Below are 14,040 nucleotides of genomic sequence, written 5' to 3'. Positions count from 1 at the left end.
TAGTTATAGCAGCTTTCAGGTCTTTTCACTGGATTCTTGACTGTTGACTGGCTTGAAGCTGTGTAGGAAGCCACAGCTGCTATGTGACATGAGGGCAGCACTTCTTGTATCCAGAAGACGCTTCATGTCTGATCCCATCCACAATTTGGGCACCTACACTCTCTTTGCACCTTGTTTCAGGATGGCTTTTTAGCCTTGGGGAAGGGGTATAACATGTGTATCCAACTCATTATGGCTGAAATCAATAAAATGTAGACAACTATATAATGAAAGAAAGGAAGAGGTCACTCTTGGAAGGTATTAACAAGATCGTCATACCCTCTGGCCATTTTAGGTAATGAAAGGTTTGAATTAGTAAAATGAAAGAGAATATAGGAAACATGGAGAAAACTCAGACTATTTATATTTACAGTCCCAAATCTAGAATATTTTTAAAGCATTCGTGATTTACTGTGGGAAGCGAGTTTAGCGGAAATCCCAAGATGGAGCTTGGGACTGCTACCCTGTCTCCCGACCAGCACGTGAAATTAAGCCACGCCCCATCATGAGAGCTGCACCGGTGCACCATGACGATTGATTGATCAGGCCATGTGACATGGACCTATGAATGGAGGTTATGCAGACTGGACAGTTGAGGTGGTTGAGGGCGCATATAAGGGAGTGGGCTCGGGGGCTGGATGGAGACATTGTTCTGGCTTGCAGAAAAAGGGTTCCTGAATAAACTGCTTTGGGAAGAACATCATTGTGTCACACCTTTCCTGCTGGTCAGGGTTGGAAGCGACAGGAAAAAAGAGTTACAGAAGACTGGCAGAAAGAGAGGAAGTTATCACACACTAATTTGCACCTATACACACATATTCTCAATAAAATACTTGTGAACAGATTCAAGACAACATTAAAAAACAATCTTCAACCAGGTAAGCTTTCTCCAATTCCCAGACTTACAAGTTTGATTAGTCTTGGGGAAGCTATAAGTATGGAGGATATAGTTCAACATAGTAAAGGCAAGGTACAAGAAGCCCACCACAAGCATCGTGCTAAAGAGAGAAAAATTCAAAGCAGTTCTACTACAAGCAGGAAGAAGACAAGTATATACACTGGTTTCATACCTATATATTACAGTATTTGTAATTTTAGCTAGAACAATATGACAACTGAAGAAGATCCAGGAATACAAAAGAAAAAATGAAGAAATCAAATTGGTCTCATTTGCAGATGTCATGATACCATTTTAAAAACTCTAAAAATGTGTCAGTCTCTTAAGACTGAAAAATATGGTCATAAAAGTAGAATATCATACGAACACACATAATTCCTGAGCCTTCATTTATGCCAATCCAAACCATACTGTGAGAAAATATAGGTAAAATTCCCCTCACAATAATCTGAAAATATAAAATAAAATATTGTGGATAAAATATTTAAAATGCAAAGAGCACTATGAATTACCTAGAAGTGATCCTGAATAGAGACAATTGTTCTCTGAAAGATTAAGTTTCTTAAAGCTGAAAATACATTCATAAAATAGTAGAATTCAAAGTGAACACAGAAAACACGTTATCTTTCCTGTTTTCCAATTTCAAACCATAGGAGGGAAATCAAGGAAATATTCCACTTGAAACACTCTTAAAGTATATAACAAAATACCGTAGATTAGCATAGTTTTAAAGCATAATATTAGTTAGAAGACATATGAAGTAACCATGATCCATCCAGAATATATATAAGAACGTTCCAGCTGATGTTCTGAAGAACCTTAAAGACTTGAATAAATCAAATCTTTTATAGTTTTAAGGATAAGTAGATAATATAATAATGTCAATTTTTGATTAATTAAAAAGTTAATGCAATAAATATTGATTAGAAAATTTTACTACAATAAATCACCTACTTTTACGAAACTCAAGAATTTGACTATAATTATTCTGCTATGGGACAGAGGACAACTTTAAAATACAAAGTGCTAACATGTCTAGGGAGATAATTTTAAAGAGAAATAAAGAGGGAGGAAAAATATCATGAGATTAAAAAAAGTAAGAGTTACATACATATGATGTTGTTGGCAGAGTAAATATTTCAAAAGATTGGAGCGTCCAGGATTGATTTATTGTTTTAAAAGTGAGGTTACATACCAGCAGGAGGATGGACTATCGGATCAGATCTCAAGAAAATGCCAAATGTTCTAGTTAGTACTACTATGTTTTAGTAAATATAAAATGCCAATGTGGGAAATTGAAGGTTTTATTCACAAGACAAGTTCCAGTTCATAATCAATGGAATCCAAGAAAAGAACACAAGGCAGCAGAATGAAATGAAAGAGGAACTCTGCTTATTAATCTTCTCAGCTACATTTTCTCTATAACCTCCTCAGCTTACTAGTTCTGGTACCATCCACAGTGGGCAAAGTCCCCATACATAAACTAGCCATCAAGAAAATGCAATACACTGATGCCTACAAGCCATTCTGATGGAGTCAGTTGCTCAATAATGCATTGTTTAGACAGCCACAATAAGCAATCACAGTAAGCCATAAAAGGAAAATAGAAAACTTAGTCAATGCAAGGTAAGAGTACCCCTTCATGAATGGAATTTGAGGTCAAAAGTGAAGTTCTATGTGAGGAAGAAATTAGAAGGAATTATGCCAGAAATCACACATTATTTAAAATAAAAGTGACAAGACAAAGCTACAAATAAAATATTGTTAAGTTTGACATTTTGAAACCTCTTCTGGAGATTGAAAAGTAGCCTCAGGAAATGGATTTTGGCTGGCAGCACCATTGAACATCGAGTATTTTGTGGAGGATTTTCCATCAGAAGCCTTAGCTTTACCACAGAGGCTAGGTACAAAATACAAATCATAGTCAGTCAACTGATTGCCATATCTTGTAATCCAAACAAAAGGAACAGTTCATTTATTCATGATTTGGTGATGACTCTAACTCATTTCAGAGTCATAGATATTGCCAGCATATAGGAAACCATAAGACCCATTGTCAAACAGCAGTATTTTCCGCATTGCCCACAGTCACCATAGTAATACCAGTGGTGAGCTCTACAGTATTATTTGTTTCTGTTTCCTGTTTTTGCAGCTTATAAACCTTGTTCCTTGGACCCAAAGAGAAGTTTCAAATAAAATAATGAACAATTTTTGCATTGAAAGCTATTGGTGGTTTGTAGTGTAGTTAAAAATGAGGACCTCAAACAATCTTCACTCGGTCTTCTTCTTTTAGGATTGCGGTTGATTCGGTTTTGCTTTTGCTTTTTGTTTCATTTTGTTTGTTTTTTTGTTTAATTATGTTTTCTTTTTCTTTTTGTTATTTGTACATACAGAGATCAAGAAGTGATCAGAAGAATTTCAAGTTCAAATTCAGATGGCTGGGAAGAACCCAGTCTTTCTACCACGTCCACATTGTTTGCTGTACTAGGGAATTTCTCTTGCCTTTAATGTTGCCCATTTCCACTTTTTGGATCCTTTTATCTTGGCATAATTAATACTATAAATATATTATAATTATTTGAATTTCAACTCTGAAATTCTAATTGCTCTATCTCCCTCCCAAAACCAGAGATATGGATTGAGTCTTGTTTGGTCACGTTTTGATTCTTAGATCGGGAATCTTCCTGCAAACACTGAAGGTCCTGTTCCAAAATTGATTCTGTATAGTTCAATAAAGATGCTCTTGGCCAATCAGTTGTGTGAATATCTAGTATTCCTGCAAACAGGCTAGTAGACACAAGGGTGAAGAAAGGATTTAAGGGTGGAGTAATAGCTACCAGTCATGTGAGATCTAGTATGGAGTGGCCATTGGTGTAGCAGGCAGGATGTTAGAAACACAGTAAGATGAGGGCATATTGGGGTGCTGAGCTATGACCAATGAAACTGAGCAATTGAGCTAGGGCTCATTTAGAGGTGTTGAGGAGGGAGTAAAAAGGACAGCTTGCTATTTGTTAGAGGCTTAAAAAACTTGACAATAGAGCTAAAGCACATCAAAAGTTCCTCAGCGTATGTGGCTTTCAAGTGCATTCTAAGGGAACCTGATCAGCTCTGGTAGCTTGGTCTTCCTGGAGCTTACACTGAGGCAATAGGTAAAACCTTCTGCAGAGTCTTATGAGAGCAATCCATGACCACAATGAGCGTGTCCAAATTGACCTTGACCATGAGAGTTAGAGCTGACCCACATGTATCTTTTGATTATAACCATTTCTTCTATGTGATCTTTTAGTGTTCTATTTGCTAAAAACTATTAGTGAAGAGGGTAAAATGATTCTAAAGGCTATTCTTGTTTGTCAACTATTCATCTGAGATTATTTAATCCCCAATGATAGAGGGAATATGTGAAGAATTTCTTAATAATATAAGGTCAATGTCAAATGTGCTTCTTATATGGATCTTTGGAGTAGGATGTTGCATCTTTACCCTAGAATTTTATCAAGATCTATTCTTTATATTTATTTTTCAGGCATCTGCAGATACATCCCTTTGAAAAATGAATCCTTCTCACTAGAGACCATAGAGAGAACCTGCATTTCAATGATAATTAAATGTCATTTCAAGACATCAAATCAAAATATCAAAGTGAGAATGGAATAAATTTATTAGGACAGTGTTTTGCGAACAACTTCTTTCACAAACAGCCTTGGAAGGAGAGTTCTGAAATTTTGCATTTTATATTTGACTTTGCTCGTACTCTGACACAATCAACTCAGAGCTGTTTGGGACTTTATGGGCAATTAAACACGACAAACAGAGCTGAATGCATCATATACTCTGTCGTCTGTGTTAATATGGCTACAGTGAAGAACAACCATGCTAAAGCTATTCATCTGTTTTTCAAACAACATCCTCATACAAGTGTGGACTTCTGTGGGTTATTGTATGAATAGGTTAAAACACTGGCTGAGAGTTGCCAAGGCAGATGTGGGATGGTACATGGTTGGGGCATGAAAGGCCTGTGTGTAGATCATAAACAACTTCATAATATTCATTGCTTTAATAATTACTAGGAAGTGGACTTCTGTAAAATGACTTCAGAAGACCAGCATGGTAGGCAAACAGTAACTGATTCCCTGGAGATTTAAATGATCTGGCTTGTGAAACATGGACTTAGAAGTAGAGACATGTCAGAACATGAAGACTGGAAAATCAAACCTCTGTTGCCTCTTAAGTTTCCCTACCCCATGGTTTGAGGCAAACAGCAACAGATTTTTTTGCACTGAGGAATAGAATAAAAGCCAATTTGTTCTAAATCCCTGTCCTATGAAAATACTGAAGTCATCTGTGACGCACTTCAACTCTCAGCATGGTTGAATGTCTGCTGTCAGCATGGGCTTTTACAGCCATCCCTTTTATAACTGCAGAGCTCCAAACTGCTTCAGCAACATCATTATATTCTCTTTCTGTTGCAGGGAGATTAGATCACTGTGACTACCTATGCAGTCTTTCTCTACCTTTAAAGATCCAAGGAACTATTCTCACTCCAGTGACCTGTTGTAAGTAATCTTGAATCGCATTGTTGTTGTTAGTAGATCTAATCTCTTCGAATCCCAGAAGACCATGTGTCCAAAAAAGTTGATTGAGGAAGTCTTGGGTGTTTCTGTAGTAGGGGCAGGTGTGATTGATGAACAGGAATGCCTTCCCAGACTAGATCTTGCAGTTCACATACACCTGAGCCATTCTGACAGCGTGCAGCTTCCCAGAAATGAATGTTCAGTTGAAGATACTGGTCTGTTTGAGAATTGCAATCCCAGTCTATTCTTAACTATGCCTTTTATTTGAATCCCCATAGAAAACATGGAAGAATGAAGCTTTTACTTTTTCATGTTTGCACTCACAATGCTACCAAACCCTCACATACATTAGAACCTGCATACTGAAAATTTATCCATATACTTATGACCAGATGAGACACCAAGCCTTTTGGACTAATAATCTAATGGGTTCTAGGAGTTTACAAATAGTCAGCCATTGTTAAATTATGTGGTCCGTAGTCTGTGATCATTTTGAACAATCAGATTCCTCTATACAGAGAGATTCATCCTTTACTATCTGTTGGGAACACCAACTACTACACCAGGTATCTAGAGAAGACCTTTTATGGCAGTTTGTCTCTAGTAAGAGTTTCAGCTAAGTTACAAATTTCCAATGGACACATTCCCGTAGTCTGACTTTCAAAGGATGCTTTGATACAGCCCTTCTTATTTTCTATAGTTCTTGGCAACAGAATTAAAATATCAATTGTAATCTATCAATGAAATGCACCCTAATTTATTTGCATTAGTGCATCAGAGAGAAGGATTATAGGATGAACAAGAATTGAAAAACAAGATGTCCTTCCTTCTGAGGACCAAGACCAGGAAATCTGAACTACATAGAAATCTGAGACAAGTTGTCTGAAGTTTGTTCTTTCCTTCAATCATGGATCTCCTAGTGAAGGAGCTCAGGTCTCATGAGTTGGCAAAAAATAACTTTATTGCTGAGCCAGGTCAACTGCTGAATACCTCTTTCATGGACCTGAAGAAACTCTGTATTCATCCTGCTATAATGTGTATATATCTATGTATCATTCATAGAATGGACACTTTACTGTTTGTTTGAAAGCAACAGTTTGTCCCTGAAGAGACACTAATTTCTTCTTTCGCACATTATTTCACAGGCTGATGGTGGGTCTCATAAGTTTATTCTGGAAGTTGCTTTACAATAATCATTCTCTGATCTGGAAGAGACCCTTTTTAATGTTATGAGATCTGTTAGAACCATATCAACCATCATTTTCCATTCCCAGTTTAGTACTGAATCATTCTAAACTAAAGGTCTGTGGTCTCTGATAAAGGCAGCATCTCCCCAGACTAGTATTAATATTGCTCTTGGCACTGCATTTATGATACATCAATGTGATTTCCTTACCATTTTCATCCCCAGGAGAGTTTTTCAATTCTTCATTTCATCTGATGGGTCTAATCTACATCGTCACCCAGGATGATATTTGAGAGTTTTGCTAAAAAATTTTAAAAAAAGAAAGAAAGAAAAGAAAGGAAAAATGCAAGCTTATTTCACCAATTGACTCAGAAAACTTAAGTGTTAGTCAGTGGAAATACTAGTGGAAAGATTGAGATGATGAAGTTTCAACTAGAAGGACTGCTCTCTCCCAGATATTAGTGTAAGAAACAAACTGCACTATTGGTATTCAAAGCATGGAGGAGTTTGCTCTGAGCAGAGGACACAATACTTTTCTCTCCCTTATTATTTAGGACCTTTTTATATTTTACGAAAAGAATTAATGCCATGAGCTCTCAGGAAAACATCTGTGACCATCCAAATACTTGGCTTTTGGAGTAAGGAAATGAATGATATAAAATCTCTGACTTCCAGCGGCATAAGAACTGCGAAGTCCAGATGTTTCAGAGAGGCTCACAGCTCTTGATTCCCATATGTGTAAGGCTCAGATCTAATCTATCTCTTCAGTGATCCTCCTCAACCCCTACCAAGGATTCACTGAGATTTCCCAAGGACCACATATTTCTTCCTTTTTTTTGACACCAAGTCAGAAGACCAGCTTCCTTCTCCCCATCACTGATCTCTTCATCCTCTTTCTTCTCACTCCCCAATGGCTCGTTTTTCTGAATTACAGGCCAGTTAGTAAACTCTAGAGGTCCTGAAGGAATATTTGAAAGGGAGTTGCAGTCACAACAACACTTGTGACATCCCAGAAAAAGCCTACCTGCTAAATAGCTTCCTTACATGAACCAGATACAAGGGTGCCCTTTCCTGGTATGTCTCTTGTGACACAATGGAAACCTTTACGAAATCCATCTCTCTAAATCTACAAACTTATCTTTGCTTCATTAGTGGTTACATGCTCTAAATGGTGAAATTTGGTCAGGGACCTGGCATGGGTAGAAAAGATTTAGGAACATGGAGTGTAGGAGATTCTTCTAGATAATATTTTATTCCTAGGTACATTACTGTGAAATACAGTTCAAATTCTAGGATTTCTCTGTATCACAAAGGCCAGTATTTTCCCTACAGACCTTTAGTTTTAATGAATACTGTATTTCACTTCTTACTGTATATTCCTTGATAGGTGATTTTATAAATGTTCCTGAATGTGTACTCAAACATTCTAATTTCTAACTCATTTTTTGCAATGATTTCTCAACAAAGGCGCACAGCAATAGACTGAGTATAACAGTGTAAATATGGTGTAGCGACATCAAACGATAAACTCCAAAATTATATTTTATCCAAAATTTCCAGATATCAGTTAAAAAAGGACCATATGGAGCATAGAATTTTCTTTTCTAGTCACTTTTGATATCATCTGCAAAAATATCTACATTCTAGTGTCTCAGGCCCAGATTTAATTGTTTAGGATGTTTTACCATGTTTCTTTCTTAAGGCCAAGCAGAAGGTAGAGGAGGATGATCACAAAGAAGAATGGCTTCTGGACCAGTGAAACCTCAACTTCAGTAGGTTCATAAGAACAGGAGAGAGTCTACTTGGCAATGCCATTTGTGGATTCTACCTTCTTGACCTATTTGCGCAGAATCCATGTTAAAATTCCACCTAACTTCATAATTGTAGGTGTCACAAAAAGTATATATAACAGCCACCAAATTAAATAAGATTGATGAAGCTAAGAAGTGCATTGTACCAGGACCTGGATGTAGATATTTCCTGAGAGACATAGCTAGAGAATGTCAATTACAGAAGTGAATGCTAGTGGCAAACCAGTGAACTGAAAACAGACCTCTTGTTGGTAGATTTTGAGAAAGGATTACAAGAGTTGAAGGTGCTTTCAACACCATAACAACAACGGTACCAATGAACCAGAACTTCCTGGTACTAGACCAATATTAAAAGAATTTACATGGACAGACCAATTTCACTAAATGGATTTGTGGCAGATGATGATCTTAATGGACACCAATGGAAGGAGAAGCCCTTGATCCAAGCCAGAATTGTCTTATAGTTCAAGGGATTGTCAAGGGGCAGAAAGTGTCATTAAAGAAGGGATAGTGAATAGGTAGGGATTTTATAAGAAGGAAAATTAGAAAGAAAATAATATTTTACAGGTAAATAGAGAAACATCTAGTTTAAAAAAAGCAATTAAATTTGTTAAAAAATAAATAAACTCAAGATATAAAAGATAAGAAAACAGTCATCTAATCAAAGCCATTGACTCGAAAATCTAAAGTGGTATTCAGAGTAATACTAGTGGAAAGACAGAGATGATGAAGTCTCAACTAGAAGCACATCTCTCTCCCAAATATCAGAGTCAGATAAAAACTGCACTATAGGAATCCAAAGCATGGAGGTGTTTACTCTGAGCTAGGGACACAATACTTGTCTTTCCCTTCTTCCTTAGGACGTCTTTCTTTTGGACAAAAAAAAAAAAATAAAGGCCATGAGGTCACAGCAAATCAACTGTACTGTTCCCAAAACTTGGCTTTTGGAATAAAGCAATGAATGATATAAACACTCTGACTTCCAGGAACCATAAGAACTTGGAATTACAGATGCTTCTGAGGAGCTCTCAGCTCCTGATTCCCATATGGTGAAGGCTCATATCAAGGCTATCTCTTTAGATACTCCAGTCAACAGGTATGAAGTATGCACTTAGCATTCCTAAGGATGACGTATTTTTCTCTTATTTTAATACCACGGCAGAAGGCCAGGTTCCTTCTCCCCATCATTGTTGGGCACTATGGGAGTAGAAGCCTTTTGTCCTCCCTAGCTTTGTCTCCTAGTTCAAGGGAATGTCAATTGGCAGAAAAGGGGGTTTGAAAAGAAGGAAAGGGAACAGATATGGATCTTAAGGGCAGGAATCTGGGAAAGGAAATAATATTTTAAATTTAAATATAGAAACAACAAGTTAAAAAAAACAATAAAATTTGCTAAAGAGTAAATATAATGAAAGATAAGAAAGAAAACTGACAATTAATCACATATATTGACTCGGAAATCCAAAGTGGTATTCAGAGTAAAACTAGTGGAAAGACTGAAATGATGAAGTCTCAAACAGAAGCACTTCTCTCCCCAGATATCAGTGTCAGACACAAATGGCAGCATAGGTATCCAAAGCATGGTGGAGTTTACTCTGAGAAGAGGACACAATACTTGTCAATCCTATCTTCCTTAGGACACTTTCTTTTTTACAAAAAGAATAAAGGCTGTGAGATCTCAGGAAAACAACTGTGCCCTTCCCAAAACTTGGCTTTTGAAATAAAGAAATAAATGATATAAATTCTCTGACTTCCAAGAACTATAATAACAGGGAAGTCCAGATGTTTTTGGGAGGCTCCCAGCTTCTGTTACCCTTATATTGAAGGCTCAGATCAAGGCTGTCTCTTCAGCCATCCCATTCAATCTGTACCAATGACTCACTGAGCTTTCCCAAGGACCATGTATTTCTTCCTTTTTTTATATCAAGAAAGAAGGCCAGCATCCTTCTCCCCATCTCTGATCTCTTCATCCTCTTTGCTTTCACTCCAAAATGGCTGTTTACTCTGAATTAGAATTCAATTAGTAAACACTAGAGGTACTGAAGTGATATCTGATAGGGAGTTTCAGTCACAACAATACTTGTGACATCACAGAAGCTAGGGCTTTCCAGGTTACAGAGATGTTTCAGGGAGGGCCTAATGATTATGTCATTGAGAAGTTCAATGGTATACCTGCTAAACAGCTTTCCTTACATAGACCAGATTCGAGGGTGCCAATTCCATGTATGTCTCCTGTGACACAGTGGAAACCTTTACATACTCCATCTCTCTTAAGCTAGAGATTTCTCTTTGATTTTTTAAGCAGTTACATGCTTGGGATGGAAAAAGTTAATAAGGGCCTTGGCATGGGTAGAAAAGTTTAAGGAACATCTAATGTAGGAGGTTCTTCTAGATAATATTTTTATTCCCAGGTTCATTCCAGTGACATAGAGTTCAATTTTCTTGGTTATCTATGTATCACAAAGGCCAGTATTTTCCCTACAGTCCTGTAATTAAATGAATATTGTATTTTACTTTCTTATTGTACTTTCATTGACAGGGCATTTCATAAATATTCCTGAAAGTGTACTCAAATATATTGATTTCCAATTCCATTTTCTACAATGATTTGGCAACAAATTGTGCCTAGCTATAGACTGAGCATAATGGTGTAAATACTGTGTACTCACTTCAAATGATAAACTCCTAAATGCTTATTTCATCTAAAAATTACCAGACATCAGCAACACATGGACTATAGAATTCGGTTCTCTAGTCCCATTTGATATTAATTCTGTACTACCTATCTTCCTGTGTTCCCATGGCCAGACTTGAGGGTTTTGGATGTTTTAATATTATTCTTTCTTAAGTAAAAACCTTAGATACTGGAGGATAGGCAGGGAGAAGAATGGCATTACCACCAGTCAAACCTCAAATTCAATATGTTCATAATACAGGATGGAGTCCATTTGACATTGTCATTTCTGAATTCTACATTCTTTACCTAGTTGGGAAGATTCTATGTTAACATTCCACCTAACCACCTAGTTGTAGGAGCCACCAAAAGTATATATATATATATATATATATATATATATATATATATATATATATATATATATATATATATCTGCCACCAAAACGATATAAAATTGATGAAGCTAAGAAGTGCATTATGCCAGGAACAGATATAGACCTTTCCCGAGAGACACAGCTAGAGTATGTGAAATACAGTGTTAAAAGATAACGGCAAAACCTGAACTGAAAATGGACCTCTTGTTGGTAAATGTTCAGAAAGGATTACAAGATCTGAATGGGGCTTTAATCCCCATAAGAACAATGCCAATGAACGAAACCTTTCTGGAACTAAATCAACATTAAAGACTGCACATTACAGACCAATGGCTCCAATTCCATATGTATCAGAAGATGGTCTTGGTGAGCAACAATGGAAGAAGAGGCCCTTGGTCCACCCTAGGTTTGATTCCCAGTTCAACGGAATGTCAAGAGGCAGTAAGGGGGTTATAGAAAAAGGGGAATTGGACAGGTCAGGGCTCTTTTGGAGAGGAAACTGGGAAAGGAAATTATATTTGTAAAGAAAATATAGAAGTATCCAATTAAAAAAGCAATAAATTGCTTAAAAATGATATAAGTAAAAGAAAAGAAAAGTGTCAAGGAATCATACGTATCGACCAAGAAATTTAAAGGGTACCTGTCAGGGAATTGTAATCAGAGTAATACTAGTGGAAAGACTGAGATGATGATGTCGCAGCTAGATGCACATCTCTGTCACAGATATCAGTGTCAGAAACAAAGTGCACTATAGGAATCCAAAGCAAGGAGGAATTTACACTGAGCAGAGGATACAATACTTGTCATCACTCCTTCCTTAGGAACTTTTTCTCATGGAGAAAAATAATGAAAGTCATGAGCTCTCAGAAAAACAACTGAACCCTTCCGAATCCCTGCCTTTTGGAATAAAGAAATTAATAATAAAAAATCTCTGACTTCCAGGAGCCATAACCAGCAAGGAAATGCAGATGCAACTGAGAGGCTCTCACCTCCTGAATCCAATATGTTGAAGGTTAAGATCAAGGTGATGTGTTCAGTGTACCCTCACAACCCCTACACAGTACCCAGAGCTTTCCCATGTACCATGTATTTCTTTGTTTTTTAAACTAAAACATTAGGCCAACTTCCTTCCCCCCATGTCTGATATCTACATCCTATTTGTTCTCCCTCCTAAATAGCTGTTTAAACTAAAATAAAGGCCAATTAATAAACCTTAGAGGTACTAAAGGAATGTCTGAGAGGCAGCTGCAGTCACGACATTACTTTTGATATCACAGAAAAAGCTAGGGCTCTCTAGGTTGCAAGAGATTTTTTAGATACGGCCTAATGACATTATCCCTGAGAATTGCCATGGCCTACCTGCTAAAGATCTTTCTTAATATTGACCAGATTCTAGGGTGCCCTTTCCAGGAGTGTCTCCTTTGACACAGTGGAAACATTTATGCAGAACATCTCTCTAATGCTAGAGAGTTCCCTTTGCTTTATGAGTGGTTACCTGCTCTGAATGGACAAAGTTATTCAGGGTCTTGGCATGTGTAGAAAATACCTAGTAACATGGGATGTAGGAGAGCCTTCTGGATAATTTTATTACCAGGTCCATTCCTGTGACAAACAATTCAATTTCCTAAGTTCTATCTGTTTCCCAAAGGGCATTGTTTCCCTACAGATATTAAAATGAGTGGATTATGTATTTAATTTTCTAATTGTTAATTCCTTGATAGGGGACTTTATAGATATTCCTGAATGTGTACTCAATAATTCTGTTTTCCAAATCTAGTTTTTTGCAATGATTTTCGCAACAAAGCTGGCCAAGCTAAAGAGTGAATTTAATAGTGTAAATATTGTGTACCTACTTCAAATGATAAACGCCCAAATTTTTATTTAATGCAGAAATTACCTGACATCAGTGAATCAAAGGACAGCATGGACTATAGAATGCAGTTCTGTAGTCACATTAGATATTATTTCTTTAATATCTACCTTCCTGTGTTCCAAGGGTGAGACTTCAGGCTTTTGGATGTTTTACAATGATACTTTCTTCAAGCCAAACAATAGATACAGGATGATGAGAAGGGAGAAGAATGGCTTGAGTTCCAGTAAAACCTCAACCTCAATAGGCTCATAAGAACAGGAGGGAGTATATTTGGTATTGTCATTTGTGGATACTCCATTCTTCACCTAGGAGCACAGAATCCATATTAAAATTTCACATAATTTCATAGATGTAGAAGCCACCAAATTATATATATATATATATATATATATATATATATATATATATATATATGTAGAGAGAGAGACAGAGACAGAGACAGAGACAAGGATAGATATCTAGATAGATAACTAGATAGATAGATAGATAGATAGATAGATAGATCAGCCACCAAAATTAGATATGATTAATATTAATGAAGCTAAGAAGTGCATGATTCCAGGGACAGGTTATATATATTTCCTGAGAGACACAGCTAGAGCATGTTATTTACA

At 36.8% G+C, this 14,040-nt stretch overlaps 1 long non-coding RNA gene across 1 annotated transcript in view; it reads right to left on the bottom strand.

Annotated features, from left to right (window-relative positions):
• Positions 1-13,768, bottom strand: part of LOC134484412 (uncharacterized) — a 142,369-nt gene extending 128,601 nt beyond the window's left edge. The window contains exons 1-2 of the long non-coding RNA XR_010061859.1: positions 13,534-13,768; positions 6,905-6,995 (exon numbers count right to left, since the gene is read on the bottom strand). This is a non-coding gene — a long non-coding RNA (uncharacterized LOC134484412). The remainder of the gene's footprint in view (positions 1-6,904; positions 6,996-13,533) is intronic.
• Between the last annotated feature and the right edge of the window lie 272 nt (positions 13,769-14,040).

This window comes from Rattus norvegicus, chromosome Y (assembly GCF_036323735.1).
Source record: "Rattus norvegicus strain BN/NHsdMcwi chromosome Y, GRCr8, whole genome shotgun sequence".
Classification (NCBI taxonomy): Eukaryota; Metazoa; Chordata; class Mammalia; order Rodentia; family Muridae; genus Rattus; species Rattus norvegicus.
Note: the sequence above shows the minus strand (reverse complement) of the source record. Positions and strands in the feature narration are given on the sequence as shown.